This window comes from Lycium barbarum, chromosome 7 (assembly GCF_019175385.1).
Source record: "Lycium barbarum isolate Lr01 chromosome 7, ASM1917538v2, whole genome shotgun sequence".
Taxonomy (NCBI): Eukaryota; Viridiplantae; Streptophyta; class Magnoliopsida; order Solanales; family Solanaceae; genus Lycium; species Lycium barbarum.
This window is the reverse complement of record NC_083343.1, coordinates 108,394,497-108,412,468: the sequence shown is the minus strand read 5'-3', so window position 1 is coordinate 108,412,468 and position 17,972 is coordinate 108,394,497. Positions and strand designations below refer to the sequence as shown.

Below are 17,972 nucleotides of genomic sequence, written 5' to 3'. Positions count from 1 at the left end.
AAGATTAGATTCTTGCAAAATCCAGAAATTGTTTAGATCTAAAAGTACAAGTCACTCATGAAGGAGTGTTCAAGAACAAAGCTTCAACAATTCCATGGACTCGTTCTTTTACAATTGAAGCTGTGTTAAAGTCTTGGGAGTGTTAAATTTTGTTCTTAAACCAGTAAACCTACTTTTCTAAAAATGAAGCTGTTGTAGATGCTTTGAATTCTCAGTAGTTATGCATAGGTAGTTTACCTTCATTCTATTGAGTGATACCCGTGGCTAGATTTAGTCAAGGTGTATTAGTGTGTTTGGCTGGAGGTAGTCAAACAACATTGAACTCTAAAAGGATGCTTGTAGGAAGTGCATCTTCACAAGCGTTTGAGTGGTACACTAGGCTAGAGTTAGTCTAGGTGTATTCGTTAGATTGGCTAGAGGTAGTTAAGAGTTCCTTGCAGTAGGGGTACTGTAAGGGTAGAGGGATTATGTGAGTTAATTCCTAAATTGCAAGAGTTGTAATATGAAGTTGCTCGGTGTAGTGGAGTTGAAATCCTACGTGGTAGGTTGTGATTTTTAATCCTTGAGCAAGGAGTTTTCCACGGTAATATCCTGTGTTATTTACTTATTGCACTGCATCAGGTAACTGGTAACCAAGCAGGTCCCTCATATATTGTTTAGTGGACGTACAACTTCTATCAAGAAGAAGAAGAAGAAGAAGAAAAGGAGGAGGAGGAGGAAGAGAAAAGATAAAAAAGAGATCGTATGAGAGGGGAAAGATGTGGTATGGGTTTTCTTGGATTTTTTTAATTTTAATTATTTACCCTAAACTTTTAATAAATCTAATCTGGCACCCATTTAGACTTAACCAACCATGTGAAATAAGAGAAATGTAAAAAGAAAATGAAATCTCTTATCCTTGATTCCACTCTGAAATGCCCCTTTTACCTTATTTTCCCGACCGTTCTTTCTCAAGCCAAATCAATCTTTGATCCATTATATATGTATGACTCATTAAAAAAAATTGATAGTTAACACCAACATCCTATCTATGTCGAGGCACGGGTGATGGGCCGGAGATGGCTGGGTTGGAGTCGTGGTGAAAATAATGCTTGCTTGATGGACTTGGTTAAGAAATAAAATTGTGTTGCTGCTATCAACTATAGCTTTTGGCATGATGGGTAAGCGCTTGATCTTACCAATAATATTAACAACACATACGAAATAACTCAAAAATCTATTCTACATAATTTAACGCCTTATTTTAATGTATTACAGCTTCCCAAAAACGACAAAAATTTTGCCGTGGTTTTACATGCAATTTGCAAGTTTTAACTTTGAGGTGTTATGGTACATTTCGAAGGAAATAAGAAAGAAAAGGTCAACTGTATATATAGTCAGACTATAGGAAAATTACCAATCTGATTCAGGAAAATTACCAATCTGATTCAGGAAAATTATCAATCTAATTCAGTGGCGGAGTTAGAAATCTTATAATGAGATTCAACTTTTATAAAAATAGACTATATCAAGCTTGTGTTTCAAGTCAAGGGGATTCGATCCTTGTATTTATCATGCATTTTATTATTTTTAGCTTGTAATATACTCCCTCTGTCTGAATTTAAGTGTCTTACCTTCCTTTTTTTACTGCCCAAAAAGAGTGTCTCTTTCTATATATAGTAATTAAGTTAACAATTCAAACATCCTATATGGCAAGTTTAAATCACAAAATTCAAAGGACATTTTAGTACATTACAGACATCTTTATATTAGAACCACAAGATTCAAAAGTCTATTTTTATTCCTTAAACTTTGTGTCCAGTTAAACTAAGACACTTAAAATGGGATGAAGGGAGCACATGCATAATAAGTAAATTTTTTGATCAAGAGGTATCATCTGATCATAATTGGGCATGGATGATTAAGCATCGTTTAGTCGATAAGTAGGAATAGCCATTAAAGGCGTTTCTCTGGATGTTACGATCCCAAAGTGCTCATCAATGTCCAAATCACAAGGGTTCATACCATTTGGTAGCTCCCAATCAAAGCAATGCACCAATTGTGCCACAATAAGCCGGACAATGATAATTCCCAAATGCATTCCAGGGCAGCTTCTTCTACCGGAGCTAAATGGTAAAAGTTGGAAGTCACGTCCACGAATGTCTATACTGCTCCCAACAAACCTCTCGGGCAAAAACTTGTAAGGCTCAGGCCAAATACTTGGATCTCTCTGAACAGCATAAAAGTTTATCAGGATCCGAGATCCCTTCTGTATGTGAAAGTTATCAACTACACAATCTTCCATGGCCTCGTGAGGCACTAGTGGCGCTACGGAATGCAGCCTCATGCCCTCTTTTACAACCACGTCCAAGTACGTCAAATTCTCCAAGTCTGATTCTTTTACCATTCTTTCAAGGCCTACCACTACTTCCAGTTCTTTTTGGAGCTTCTTCATCACATGAGGGTGCCTAAGAAGCTCTGTTAGTATCCATTCTACAGTTGTTGCTGAAGTATCCATTGCTGCAACAAGCATGTCCTGTTATAGAAAAAGGAAACGGGGGAAATTAGTACGAACAAATCTTATCGTATGATGAGCTTATAATACTGTATAGAAGTATAAATTAATGGGATGAAATAACATACGATGAGGATAGCTTTTATATGGCTACGGTCAAACTGAAATTCAGCTTCTCCTGATTGCATAATGTCCAACATGGTGTCCACAAAGTCTTTGGATTTCTTCTGGTCATGAGACTGGACATGTTCATCAATAATCTTCTCAAGAAACTCATCTAACACCTTCGAAAGATCCTTGAGCTGGCGAGTGAGTCCCTGGAGATCAATTACACCAAACTAGGGGAAAAAATCTCCAAGATTGGGCGTTGCAACTAAATGACTACAATCTTGAACAACAGCTTTGAATCCCCTCTTGTCCAAATCTTCATCCATGTACTTCTTCCCAAACACCATCAAGCAAGTCAAGTCAGCATTCAAGGATGCAACCTTTGCGCTAAGATCAACAACAAGGCGATCATGAGCTTCATTTTTAAGTGATTTGATCATAAGCTCAACTTCTTGCCTTCTCATGGATTGAAATGAATTGATCTTTTGATTAGTCAAAAGGTGAAGAGTGCATAATTTGCGCATGTTGCGCCAATAAGGCCCATATTTTGCAAATATTAGATTCTTCTGGCCATAAGACAAATACTGACATGCCTCGTTATGAGGCCTACTAGCAAAGATATGATCATATGTCTTGAGGACTTTTTCAACTGCATCAGCAGATGAGGCAACAATTGTAGGTACTAGTCCTAATCGCATATACATAATCGGACCATATTTCTTGGCTAGCTTTTGTAAATCTTGGTGGGGATTTTTCCCTAACAAATGAAGATGTCCTAAAATGGGAAGCCCCCTTGGACCTGGAGGAAACTTCTTTCTCTTCTGGACATTTAGCAGCTCATACAAGGCATACACAATAGAAGCTACTACTAGTGTTGCAAATATTAAAGCCATGGTTAATATGACTTCCCTAACTTCTAACCTCTAATGGAATAGTATATAAATGTTTTAGAAGGGTAAAGACTAACTGAATAATATGACGGCAACCAATGTATATAGAAAAAGTAAAATAGAAAGGGAAAGAAATTAAAAAGTCAAAACTAATTTCTGATGCATTTTTAGATTGGGCTTGTTCATTTTGTTCTTTTTTAAATAAGATAATCTTTTATAAAACATTAAAAAAGTGGCAGAATGGTCAGAAATTCATCCCCTTAGTCAATTTTATACGAAGTTCTAATTGAAAACTATGCAGCTCAATTTGACTGGAATTGTTATGTCCCGTATTTTTATACATTGGGACAACCCGGATTAACTATGATAAGTTAGGGCCAAGATCATTCCGGGACTTGAAATCGGGACTTTTGACCTTCGATTTTATTTTGAGACATAAGTTGTACATGAAATTGTTGTCATGAAAAACTTAGGAAAAATTGGGACCAAAATTCATATAATTGGAAGTTGAAATCTTGCTAAAAAAAGGGCCTTGTGGCCGTGTGGCTTTGAAATTGGTCCCACACATGTTGTGGCCAATTTTAAATGGTCCAACACTTGTGTGGGCCATGGACACTTGGAGAATTAGTGTGGGAGCTTAAAAGATGACTTCTAAGTCATCTTTTCTCATTCAACACTTAGAAAAAAAAAATCAAGGAAGTGAAGAACAACAACCAACAACTCACGGCCAACCAAGAAAAAAATCAAGCCCAATTTTATCCATTCCAAAAATATTTCTTTGGTGTAAATCCACTAATTGGAGGTCCCTAAGTAGCGTGGAAGCGTTGTTGGAGCGATCAAGCCATCCGTTTAGTAGATCGCAAACCCTAGCCTATTTGTGGAATTGAAGAAGAAAGGTAAGATTTGATCTTGTTTATGTGTTGTGAATGTTTTATGCCTATTGTAGTATGTTAAGATGGGTGAAATTTGTGAAATATAGTAGGTTGGAAGTGAGTCGTGTGCATGGTGTGTTAGTCGTAGGAGGTGTGTGTGTGTTGTGTGGTGTTGAGGTGATGAATTGATCTTATGTAGCATGTTTAATTGTTGTAGTGTGTAGGATGGATAAGAATCACTAATATATGCATGTGTGGTGATAGCCGAATGTGGGTCATACTATATGCCAAAGAACGCATTAATGTCGCTTAGTGTTTTAGTGGTTGTTGTGATGACTTTTATGTTGGAAATGAGAGTTAATGTCGTATGTCTCCTAAGTGCCTATGTCTAATGTTTGATATTCGGTGACGTATTTGTAGACCTTGGGGAGCCCGAGGCGTAGGTTGGGATTAGCTTGAGTTGGGCTAGCTTGGAGTGCGTACGAGGTATGTAAAGCTCAAACCTTCCTTCTTTTGGCATGCCTTAGTTATAACTAGATTATGTCACGAGCCTCGAGGAAATTCTAAATTCGCAATCCGAGCACGTTATGACTCTTATATATATTCATTGGCATTCGTATGTTTGATGTGATGAAATATGAACCCTTATGTCTTCGAAATAATTGCTTTTCAAATATTGCACAAAAAGGTTTGTTTTAAAGAATTCCGTAACTATGGACGCCGTATCCTTCACATAAAGGCTCGGATTGCCCCGATATTTTCGTAGGAGTTTGCATAGAGTATGATGGGTATGTTCTCCATAGGCGGGCCCGGCTCGGGTCGATACCCGTCCGTGGGTCCCGCGACTTTCCTTTATGTAATTCGGAAGACTTTTGAAAGAATTTGGTATGACTATTACCTTGATTCTCAATTATGGTCATTTTACTTATATTTGAGTCCATGATAATGATTTTATGCATATGGTTACTCACGACTCTGCTCGTGCGTTCTGTTATATCTTTCGCCGAGTCCCGGGCTGGTTCTGTTGTCGTGCGCACTTTGATATACTCCGGTGTTATGCTGTGTTTATGGTTCACCGAACCACTCGCTAGAGGGTCGGGTTCCGCTTATATTTGGTGTTATGCTGTGTATGGCGTTATGCTGTGTTGTGATATGTGACGGGGATACGGAGATTTGAAACCTTCTGGTGTTATGCTGTGTTATGGCGCCATCGACGGGCGGGCGACCATATTCTTCTGTACCCTATGCATGACTTATATTTTGAAAGTAAACATTTTGATATGTTGGGCTTGTACTTATTTTCTGTACTCTATTTCGTTTATGCCTCAGATATGTTTTCTGTATCTTCTGCTTTGCATACTCAGTACATATTTCGTACTGACCCCCTTTCTTCGGGGGCTGCGTTTCATGCCCGCAGGTACAGACGCACAGTTTGGTTATCCACCAGTTTAGGACACTCTCTTCTGCTGTTTGGAGTGCTCCTATTATTCCGGAGCCTGCCTTTTGGTATATATTCGTTCTTTGCACATGTATATATTTGTTCAGGGGTACGGCGGGGCCCTGTCCCGCCATATGATTCGGTTGATCTATTTAGAGGTCTGTAGACGTATATGTGGGTTGTGCCTACTTCTGTACAGGTGTGTTTGTATGATCCCACTCGCCATGGCAGCCATGTCGGCGTGCATTTGTATATGTTTTGGGCCGTTGCGCCATTTGATAGCCTTGTCGGCTTTTGATATATATATATGTACTTATTTGGTTGCGTTTGAAATGTGTTTGAGACAGTTTGATATAATGTGAGGCAGCGTGTGATATTTGTGCCCGTATACGCTATCTGTATGTGATTCGGATTGGATGAGTGTGTTCGGGTGCCCAGTTCGGGCACTAGTCACGACCTACGGGGTTGGGTCGTGACAGGAATGCTTACAGAGGGTACATGGTCAAGCTTGGGGACTAATTGCTGATTGTCTTGTCTTAAACTTAATGAAGGAAGGGACAACTTTCAATTTCAAGTTTTTAGATTTCAAAACCTTATTATCTTGTTTTTACTTTCCAATTATAGCTTTAATTATAAGTGTCCTGATTGCCTCTTTCTTAGTACCTACAATTCTCGTTCTAGACTCATGAGTAGTCGGTGAATAATGTAATGTTTCAATAAAATACTCTATTTGTTTCAATTTATGCAGCTTTATTCGGGGTGCGAGGGTCAAAATAGCTAATATTCGGTGTGAATAATTCAAACATATAGAATCTTTAATTTATTAAAATAAAATTTACATATTAAAAAGTACTAGTTAGTCACAAAAATTACAAAGAAGGTAAATTGTATCGTCATTTATGCCTATCTTATACAAACTTTACTTTTTATATAATTTAAAACCAAATTAAAAGACGACTTGAATGGATAATTAACACAAGATGCTTGACAAATAGAGTAAAGATACCTTCATGAGTAAACATCAAATTGAAAATTCAAAGTGAAAGGATATATACACTTGTGTCTTGTAACTTTCATTTGAAATTTCCACGTCAAGGACTCGTGCAAAGACTTGATAAACAATAAGCACTAACATTTTTATTCATCATTACAGTCGTCTTTCTTGACTTTAATGTATACACTATACTATGGATTCTAAGTTTGAGTTTAGTTGTTTAATTACAATTAAACCCCTCAATAATTGTCATTCGTTATAACAACATTTCACTATTACGGTCTGATTTTTTTAATAGATTTTTCATGTCATATTTTACTTCTCTATAAAACAACATTCTACCTATAACAACTGTGACATTCATTATAGCGGTACACTCTTTGTAAAATTACCTCTCTATAATAGCCATACTCAAATATTTTATAATATATATTACAATATGTATAAAAAATAAAATATTAAAATATTTATGGTAATCATCATTAATGTCAAACACATAGTAAATTTAAAGTACAAATATCTAAAATGAGAAAAATTATATTTCTCAGGGGAATCTGATTTAGTCTTGAGAAATTTCAAAATCAATTCAAGTGTTATATTATCAATAAGAGACTGAAATTTACGAAACAACCTACAATCAGAGAATTCTTACGTCAAACTTGAAATATTTAAATTTTCATTTAATTTTAAATGCATATGTTCCTTAGATTTTAATTCTTTATTAGTTTAATACAGCTAATTATGGATTTATTAGTAACTTATTAGTTTTTATTTTTAACTAATAAAAAATAAAAATCAATTGAGGTTTTAGATTAACAAGTATTTTGTTTTTGTTTATAACATAAAAAGTACAGAAAAATATTTTTCTGTGTACTTTTGGTTATAAAAGCTAAATGAGATTTAAATATCAAATGTCAGTATATATACATGACAACACCTCACTATAACAACCATGAAATTTTCGGACAAACGCTATCATTATTGAGAGGTTTTGACCGGAGATTGTACGCTGTGTAAGTGGTGATATTCCTTGAGCTACTGTTCGGTTGGGAATTGAAATCTTACTAGTTGTGACTAATTAAATCAATCTTTGTCTCCCCAATGTGATTATATGAACTCACAATCAAAGTTTGTGAGATTCTTTTTCATTAGTCCTCCAAATGATATGTCCCTCAACTCCAACTTTAATTTTATCTCCATTACTATTATCCAGATTGGCAATACCATATATTTCATTTTACCTATCGTGTTAATTTTTTACAAGATATGCGGGGTTAGAACGACTAATTGGTACTATTCTACGCATGTAGACAAAAGTGATTTCGGACATCAGTTACATATATAATTGAATTGTCAGTAAAAAAAGGAAATAAAATCTCTTGGCCTCTTACAATTTGTTCATATCTCTTATGTGGTTTTTTTTCTTTTCCATATCTCTTATCTGTAAAAAATGAAGACCTCTTGTAAAAAGACAATAAAACTAAAAAAAAAAAAGCCTGTAAAAGGCCAAAAATCTATTTCTCCCCGTAACGGTGTTCCTATATATCGCAACGCCCGTTATGCACAATATGTGCATTGGACAAACCCATGAACTAAGAGGTGTTGCGTGAAACTCTTCTCAATTTGTTTTTGAGAAGAGTGGATATACTTGTGAAGATTCATGAGTTGGCGAAGCAGGAGAGCGGAAAAGAAAAGAAGTCATTTGTCGTATACATAAAATGAAGGGAAAAAACTTAAATATACTATCGAACTATTCGAAATGACTCATTCATGCCACTCGTTAATAGCTGAGTTCATTTTTGCCATGGTTGTGACACATTTAGTCATTCGTGCCACTAATCATTAACAAAGCCTACTCCTACTAGACTTTGCCATGTGGCATTATCTAAACTCTTCATTACTTACTAGCCTCAATCCCTCTCACCCATTTTTACGAGTGATATAGGTGAGCCATTTCGTCAAGTTCAGTGGCATATTTGAGCCTTTTCCCAACCCCTGCTAAAAGGAATATGATTCTAAAAGGTTGAATATCATGCATTAACGATAAATAGAAGGAAAAAAAAGTTAGTATTGTTACCCAAGAGACATGTATTATAAGGAATTGGGAAAAGGCTCAAATATGCCACTGAACATAACAAAATGGTTCATCTATGCCACTCGTAAAAAGAGGTAGGGGTTGGTAAGTAATGAAAGCTTTAAATAATGACATGTGGCGAAATTTTATAGTAGTAGGGCTCTATTAATGGTTGGTGGCACAGATAAACCAAATGTGTCACGGCGATGACATAAATGATCCCAACTATTAACGAGTGACATGAATGAGTTATTTCGGATAGTTCGATGGAATATTTGAGGTATTTTTCTAAAATAAAAGAAGACGGCTTAAATGGATAACTAATATGATGCTTGGCGATTAGGGTAAACAATATCTTCTCTTAATGAGTAGACATCAAAATGAAAATTCAAAGTGAAAGGGCATATTTGTGATTTGCAACTTTCATTTGCAATATTTCCAGGTCAAAACTCGTGCAAGGACTTGAGGAAAACAATGACATTTTTATTCATCATTCGTAGTTGTCTATTTTTTCTTCATTCGTAGTTGTCTTTCTTGACTTTAATTTATTCTGCTCTTTGTGTTATCTATTTTTTCTTCATGTAGAGGATTCTAAATGTGACCCACTGTGATTAGAGTCACTGCAAGAGTAACATCAGATTGATAGAGACTTTTGTTTGTTATAGCTTCCTTATGAAATTTCCATAGCAGGCAATACTTGTGCATTGACTTTGAATAATAACAAATTCTCCATTTATCATTCAGGGGAAGAGTAATGTATTGGGCTAAATTCTTGTAACACATTTGGACCAGTACCATGATGACACGTGGCAAGAGACATGAGTCAAGTATGAGTGAGCATGCAGCTTTCTCGAGGAAGTCCTGTGATTCCAGAGATGTATCTGGTTTCGGAAGACCGTTGAAATAGCTCCGGAAGGGAGACCAACGGTCTGCCGTTACGAATCAGGCTGTACGCCTTCCGTGGGACATTAATGGACTTTATTGTCCTCTTTATGGCTTATCATTATTATGGCATTAATTCTCATTATTAGCAGGGGCACAATTCATGGAATGTGTACCCCATATCCTATGTATAAATAGGGCTTGTCATTCCATTGTAACGGACACAAAATCCAAGAGAAATACACTAATATACGCTTGCTCCATTTTAGAACTCTTTTTTGCTTTATTTTAAGACCATCAAGGTTCTAATTACCAGTTTGGCCGGAGTCGTAAGCATCAGGCTTCATCAAGGCTCAGGCTATTATTAACTTTACTTTGCTTATATTTCATTTAATATCAATTCTAATTGCATATCACATTGCTTTATTGGTTATTTTGATCCACGTGTCCTTGATCACGAACACAAATTCAATTGAACCGTTTTCTGGGTAAACAGTTTGGCGACCACCGGTGGACCAGGATAGTTGTGATAGTCATTGTGTGTTTTACTAACTCTTCGTGAATTCCATTTCTTGCCCAACTATCAACTTCAGGTATGACAAGAGTTGATGGCAACATGAATGCTGGAAACAACTTGGGCAACAACCAGCTCGGCCCTGACGGCTTGCCCCTCTAAGATCCCACAACAGGCCTACAGCCCCAGAACATCACCGGGGCAACACCAATGGAAGTGAGGCAAGAACATCAAGTCACCGAGGAAGAATCGATGCAGATCCTGAGGGGGGAAAACCATGCTATGAGGGTGGAATTGGATCAGCTGAAGGAGGTTGTCACTTCTCTCATGTCTAAACCTAGGGCCAGGGTTGCAGCTTCCCGCACAATGCCCACAACACCAACTAACGGCAACGCTTCCAACTGTAGCGGTCAAACAGTAGGGAGGAACGGAGATGCCTCTGGCAGCGAGTCCGTCCTGGATGATCCCTTCCAAGCACAGGTCGTGCGGTTTATGAAGAAAATCACTGAAAAGGTGAATCAAACTGTCAAAGAAGCTGAGAAAAATACCAAGGAGTTTCAGAGGCACCTAGATCAAATCCCTGGGGCTTCCCCGGTGGTGGAAGGCCAGATGCTAAAAGATACATTCAGTTGGTGTATAAACCTAAGGTTGCACCGGAGTTGATCCCGAAGAGGTTCAAGATGGCCGATATTCCTAAGTACGACGGAACAACATATCCACAAGAGCACATCCTGCCGTACACTACCGCAGTCAAAGGGAACGACTTAAAAGAGAAGGAAATTGAGTCGGCTTTGATAAAAAAATTTGGTGAGACCCTCGCACGAGGGGCTCTCACATGGTACTATCAGTTACCCGAGCATTCAATTACATCTTTCTTGATGCTGGCTGACATCAACAAGGCCCACACGGGGGCAAGGAATGTCAAAACTAGGAAGGCAGACATCTTCCGCATCGCACAGGAAGAGTCAGAACGCCTTCGGGTCTTTGTTACCCGATTCCAGAAAGAGCGCATGCTCTTGCCTGTGGTGCTAGATGAGTGGCCCACCGAGGCTTTCACCAAGGGGTTGAATCTCTTAAGCTCGGATGCTTCCTGGAAGTTCAAAGAAACTATCCTGGAGTTTCAGGTCACGACTTGGGAGGATGTCCATAACAGGTACGAATCCAAGATCTGGGTAGAAGATATCCTACTGGGGGCTCTTGCGGGAAATTCCTTCGGGAAATTGGATAAAAGATTCAGCCCAGATCGGGGTTCTTCCAAAAATCACTTTCAACCTTAACCATTGCCAGAATGATGGAGGGTCAGGCTATCAATCTTTGGAAAAGCCCAATGCTAGCAAGAAAGAAAACCATGGAAAGAACGACTGTGGGCTGCAGCATAAGAGCAATCCTCCCGGAGTTTTTTCAAAGGGAATGGAGTATCCAAAGCTTGCGGATTACAACTTCACTATCAAGGAATCACAAATGGTGGCCGTGCTAAGAACCCATCCGGTGTCACATCCCCCAAAGACTCTATGGAACGATCCTTGTACCAGGGATCAGACGATGTGGTGTGACGCTCATGGGACCTCAGGGCACAAAACCACGGATTGTAAACACCTTTGGATGAGGAGGCTAATATGCTCGCCAGAGGACATCTCCGAGAATATCTAAGTGAAAGGGCCAGAAACAATTACGGGAGAGCCGAGCCTGCAGAGGGGAAAAATGCTCTCGACTCCTCTCCTCATGTTATCAATATGATTTTTGATGGATCTTTGATCACCGGTACCAGTTTTGACACGTCTAAGAAGATAAAAATCTCGTTAACGCGAGAGAAGAGGGTTCACGAACTCCCGAATGAAGGCATGATCACTTTCATTGATGACGGAACCCACCAAGCTGATGAAAAGGGGGCTTCCTTAGTACCGGGGGCTCCACTTGGGGTGTGGATGCTTTATACCGATGGAGCGTCTAATGTAAAAGGAACTTGTTTGGGGATATCCTTACATACCCCTACCGGAGAGGTCCTGAGGCAGACAATAAATAACGTGCCTCTGACTAACGAAAAACCAGAGTACGAAACTTTGATTGCAAGTTTTGAGTTAGTTCGGGGACTAGGCGTTGAAGTCATTAAGGCAAAATGTGATTCCCTGCTGGTGGTAAATCAAGTTCATGGGGTGTTTGAAGAAAAAGAAGAACACATGCTTCGGTACCTCGAGAAGGTCATGAGATTGCTTTCCAGGTTCCAGGAATGGACGGTGGTACACATGCTCGGGGAAGAGAATGTAGAAGCAGATGCACTTGCCAATTTAGGCTCTTCCACGGAGTCAGCAGGCTCAAATTTTGAATCAGTAGTCAAGTTACTTTATTCGGCACCGGATCAGTCTAGTTACGGCGAAATTAATTCCACCAACCTGGTCTGGGACTGGTGCAATGAATCTTTGGATTACCTGAATCATGACAAGGTGACAGAGGGCCCAAAAGTCGTGGATGGTCTGTTACACCGGTGGTGTTTTTATGGTCTGATGGCGCGATGTGTAGGGCCCGAAGAAGCTGATTACGTGATAAGAGAAATCCATGAAGGGATTTTCAGCAACCATTTTGGCGCAGATTCACTGACCAAGAAGCTACTTAGGCTCGGATATTATTGACCTAGAATGGAAAAGGATGCGAAGGCATTCGTCCAGAGATGCGATAAATGCTAGCGGCATGCTCAGATGTTGCACAAGCCAGGCGAGGAGTTGCATCCGATTGTGTCCCCTTGGCCATTCATAAAATGGGGGATGGATATAGTCAGACCATTTCTAGCTGGTCCGGGACAAGTACAATTCATTCTATTAATGACCGACTATTTCTCTAAGTGGATCGAGGCAGCAGCATACCAGAAGATCCGAGAGAAAGAGGTGATCGACTTCATTTGGCAGCACATTATTTATCGCTTTGGTATCCCGAAAGAAATAGCCTGTGATAACAACCCACAATTCATCGGGTCCAATGTCACCAAATTTCTCGGAGACTTAAATATCAAGCGAATCAACCAATAAAACTATAATTCAGAATTTGAAAAAGAAATTGGAAGACGCCAAAGGAGCATGGCCGTCAAAACTGCCTGACGTGCTTTGGTCCTATAGAACCACGGCGAAGTCTAGTACTGGCGAAACTCCTTTCTCACTAGTATATGGGGCAGAGGCGTTAATGCTGGTTGAAGTTGGTGCCCCAAGTTCAAGGTACATTCGGGCCGAAGAACATTCCAATACTGACGTAATGTTGGTACAACTAGATTTACTTGAAGAACACATAGATCTGACATATGTCCGGATGGTCGCTCAGAAGCAGCGGATAGAGCGTTACTACAATCGCCGTACCAACTTTCGACACTTTAAAATCAGGGACTTGGTACTCTGGAAGGTAACACACAACACCAATGACACCAGTGCTGGAAATCTTGGATCAAATTTGGAAGGCTCTTATAAAGTTACCGGTATAGCCAGTAAATGGTCATATAAACTGGAAGATGAAGATGGGAATAAACTTCTGAGTAATTGGAACGTCAGTTTCCTCAAACGATACTACGCCTGACCGGGAAAGTCATGCCCAGCTGGATTGCACTCTTTTTTTCTTTGTTCGGTTTTATCCCAAATGGGTTTTTTCGGCAAGGTTTTTAATGAGGCAGTACCGTATGGTTCTTTGAACGTTTTCCCTGGGGGGTGTTATCCAGTGCTTGGAACATCATTCTTTACTCCGAAACACTGGAGGACTATATTCACTCACAAGTTCTAAGACTAAGCTATAAGCCAAAAGTCTAGTAAAAAAGTGTATCAGTATCAGGGACTGCACGGACTAAGGAACATGAATTCATGTAACCGAACTGACCCCGCAAGATGGGAGCCGGACTACCTTTTACTTTAGCATTGCTCTTATAATCCAAGGGAATCAGTAATACTCTCCTTCTTTTGAAGAATTCTTGCCATGAAAAGCCAATACATTAAATGGATGTCATTTAAGACATATTGAAAACATGTGCCAAAACGAATCGAAGACGTCATTTTCAAAACACCATAAAATAAGGACCCTCTCTTATAAATAAAAATAAAACCTCATTAAAGGAAGGTCAAGTTCGGATGTTATAACAGTCAAATGAAATTTCAGCGTCATAGTAACCGGACATATTAAGCAGAAACCTTGCAGTTTCCTTTCGAAAGAATTCAAGTTCGGAAAGCAAAAAACAAAGTCAAACAATTGATTTTTTCGGTAGGGGAAAATTAAAGCCCTCGGACCAAAGCCTCAAAAGCTTTAGAATCAAAGGTTATTTTTCCTTATCTTTCGAAGCAAAAGACTGTTAGCCTTGACAAAAGAAGAAAATATAAAGGAGCATATTATAGGCTATGCGTCCACCAAACACAATATGAAGACACGTACCAGTTCCCTTATGCAATGCAGTAAGTAAAGAAAGTACTATTTTTACCGTGAAAAACCCCTTGCTCAAGGGATTTAAAACCACGACCTACCCTAGTAGGATTTCAATTCCACTACACGAGCAACTTCAGATTACAACCTATCGTAAGCTAGGAACTAACTCCTATAATCCCTCAACCCTTATAATGGTGGAAACCTAGGAACTAACTCCTATAGTCCCTCAACCTTTGCAATACACCGATTACAAATACCTCCACTTGACCAACTCTAGCCAAGGAATTAAGGTTGATTACCTCTAGCCAAACTTAACTAATACACCTAGGATAACTTTAGCCAAGGGTACCACTTAATAGATTGAAAGGTAAACTGCCTAACAACTACTAAGAATTTGAAATACCTACATCAGCTTCCTTTTTAGGAAGAGTAGGTTTACAATTTTAGCACAACAGAACAAAGACTTACAACAACCTAAAGAACTTAGACTAAATCTGTATCTGGATCTAGTTCTTCAGTTTTGCAAGTGACTTGTTCTTGTTATCACTTGAGGTCTCTTGAAGACAGCTTTTGCCCGATTTAGATTAGGTTTTTCAAGTGATACACAATATGTTGCAGCATGTTGTATATATAGTGGGAAGCATGTGGGATGAATAGAGACCACTTATTCAATATTTGACCTAAAGTATGGGCCAACTCAATTTCTATACTTGTGTGCAGTGAGTAGCTCGGATTTATAGTTGTCTCTGTTTACCATGCAAGATGTACAGAGAGCAGATCACGGACCACGTCTCTATGGTTCTGCATCAGTTTGACAATCATTAAAACATGAATGCACTTAAGCTGATAAATTTACCCCTTTTGATGATGAAAAACTCGTAGACAATGTTTTTCTTGAGAACCAAATCCCACCAGTTCCTCCTGCGATGAAGACCATCATTTTCAATGCACCTGCAAGATTTAGCAACAAAATACACCGGAAGCCAGTTCACCCACTAAAGGGCCCTTTCAATCGCAATACCCTGTCAATCTTCCAGTTTTTCCTTTAACACATTTTCACGACCCAACCGGAGGGCCATGACGGGCACCCGGTGCTAACCCACCCGGGCACCTCTTATCGTACATTCACATTCACAACTAGGTGACCCTCATGGCCTGCGCATGATTTCTATACATAAATAATTCTAATATCATTAGGCAACGACACATTCATATCATCATCAACAACTATGCCCATATCTATATACACAAGCCGATGAGGCTAACAAAATGGTATACAAAATATAAATCGACAAGGCTAAAAGACATCTAACCATACACAACTATCTACGAGCCTCTAAAGAGAGTATGTAACATCATATAGAGGGGACAGGACCCCGCCATGCCCATATGTATGTACACAAAAGAATAGTACCAACAGCTGTAGCTCCGGATCAAATGGAGCTTCTCTATGCAGTCCCTGAACAAATAATCTATGGATCAAGTCTGTCTCGCTATCCATCTACAGGCATGGCGCAACATCCACAAATAAAAGGACGTCAATACGAATAATGTACTGAGTATGTAAAGCATAATCAACAACATAATGGAAGCATAAGAAACAACATAAGATAGGAGAGTCATGAGATAATAGAGCCATTTGTACCTCTAGTGGCAATCATCCTGTTTTCTTACCCATTTTCTAATAGGAACCTTCAATCTATAATGCTTACTCGTAAATGTATATATTAGGATCATACCTGACTATGAATTTTCGATGTTTCACGTACCCGGCCATGACAAGGCTCGGTGTTATACGTACCCGACTGCAATGGTATGCGCGCGATAAGTATCATACCCGGCCATATAAGGTCGGTGTTACATAATAGTCATACATACTTAGACACGTATAAATAACAGTCCATAAGTATCATCAACATAACTACCATCATCGTTTTTATTACATCTATCCTTAGAGGATCAACTATCATATAAGGAGGTAATAACATCGTGAAAGTACCGAGGATCATGAGCTTTAGTAATTTTAGAGATAGAGTCATTTGGAAGACATTATGGAACTTATAAGAGGGTATATATCAGAGGAATCATGCCTTAATGAAAGAAGGGTTAGCCTTACATACCTCTTTGTCTTCTTAACTACTTAACGTTCACCTTCGAAGCTTGAACAATCTACATTTAGAAGGATTCATACCTTGGTTAAGCCTTAATGATACTCTTAAATTCAAACTAGAATAATTCATGATGTAATGAAAATTGGGCAGCATTTCCCCTATTTCGTCAGCTTCCACCATATTACAAAACAAGTCCCAACAACCATAATATCATAATCAAGTAATCACATTCCATTAAGCCTTCAAAATTCATTCTCATGCTTAACTTATACTAACAACTTCCCATCCATTCTTAGCACATTTTCATACAATGCTTCCTCATCACTATTACTACCTTCCATAACAATATTATACCCATATCATACTAATAATCACGACTCAAGTTAGCTTACTGCTCAAAAACATCATAAAAGTTACATTTAGCCCTCATTTTCTACTTTCTTCTTCTACCCAAGTTGTTCAACAAGCAAGAATTCATGATAACATGAAATAAGCATGAAAACTAACCTATTATCTCATAAGAATGAGTTTTGGAGGAGCTATCAACTTATGTGAAAACCCTAGCTTCAATACCCAAGAAGTTTTTGTAGTCTACTAACCCTAGCAAGACTTCTAACACATGGGTATCTTGATTCTTGCCTCTTGATATTTGTTTTCTCTTAGTTTGGAGTGGAATATATTTGGAGAAGGTTTTGGAGCTCTCAAGACTTGTGGAAAGGTGAGAAATGAAATAAAAGAACAAGGGTCATCTATTTGTATAAAAATAAAAATTCTGCCCGATGGACTTATACGGACCACTTATACGGTCCGTATAAATAGACCGTATAACACCACCATGAAAATATCCCTTTTTTTAAAGGTCATGTTATACGGACCCTTCTTATACGGACCGTAGAAGTAGTCGTATAACTCGCAGTTATCCAAAACTTTCTCTCGTTGATTCGTTTGACTTCCTATCCTTGTGGAACCTTCTTGGCACTCATATAAAACTTCATTAACCATACAATAGTCCATATAGCAGCCCTTCAAGACATCACCAAATAGATATTAGCTCAATCATAGCAAAAACGTTTTCGAACACGACTTACATTTCACTTCCTTCAACAAACTAAATTTCGCATATTCATTTGACTTCAAAATTTTATAGTATGCACTTTAAGCTATCTAATACTTTCCTTAATCTTGTAAGGATTCCCTAATCACTATAAG

General features: G+C 38.6%; 1 long non-coding RNA gene and 1 pseudogene across 1 annotated transcript; one reads left to right on the top strand and one right to left on the bottom strand.

Moving 5' to 3' along the window:
* Positions 1–1,611: 1,611 nt before the first annotated feature.
* On the bottom strand, positions 1,612–3,652 carry LOC132603727 (cytochrome P450 71AU50-like; annotated as a pseudogene).
* Positions 3,653–3,814: 162 nt separating this feature from the next.
* On the top strand, positions 3,815–6,470 carry LOC132603728 (uncharacterized). Its single transcript, XR_009568503.1, has 3 exons — positions 3,815–4,388; positions 4,785–4,850; positions 5,782–6,470. It is a non-coding gene; the product is annotated as an uncharacterized LOC132603728 (long non-coding RNA).
* The last annotated feature ends 11,502 nt before the right edge of the window (positions 6,471–17,972 follow it).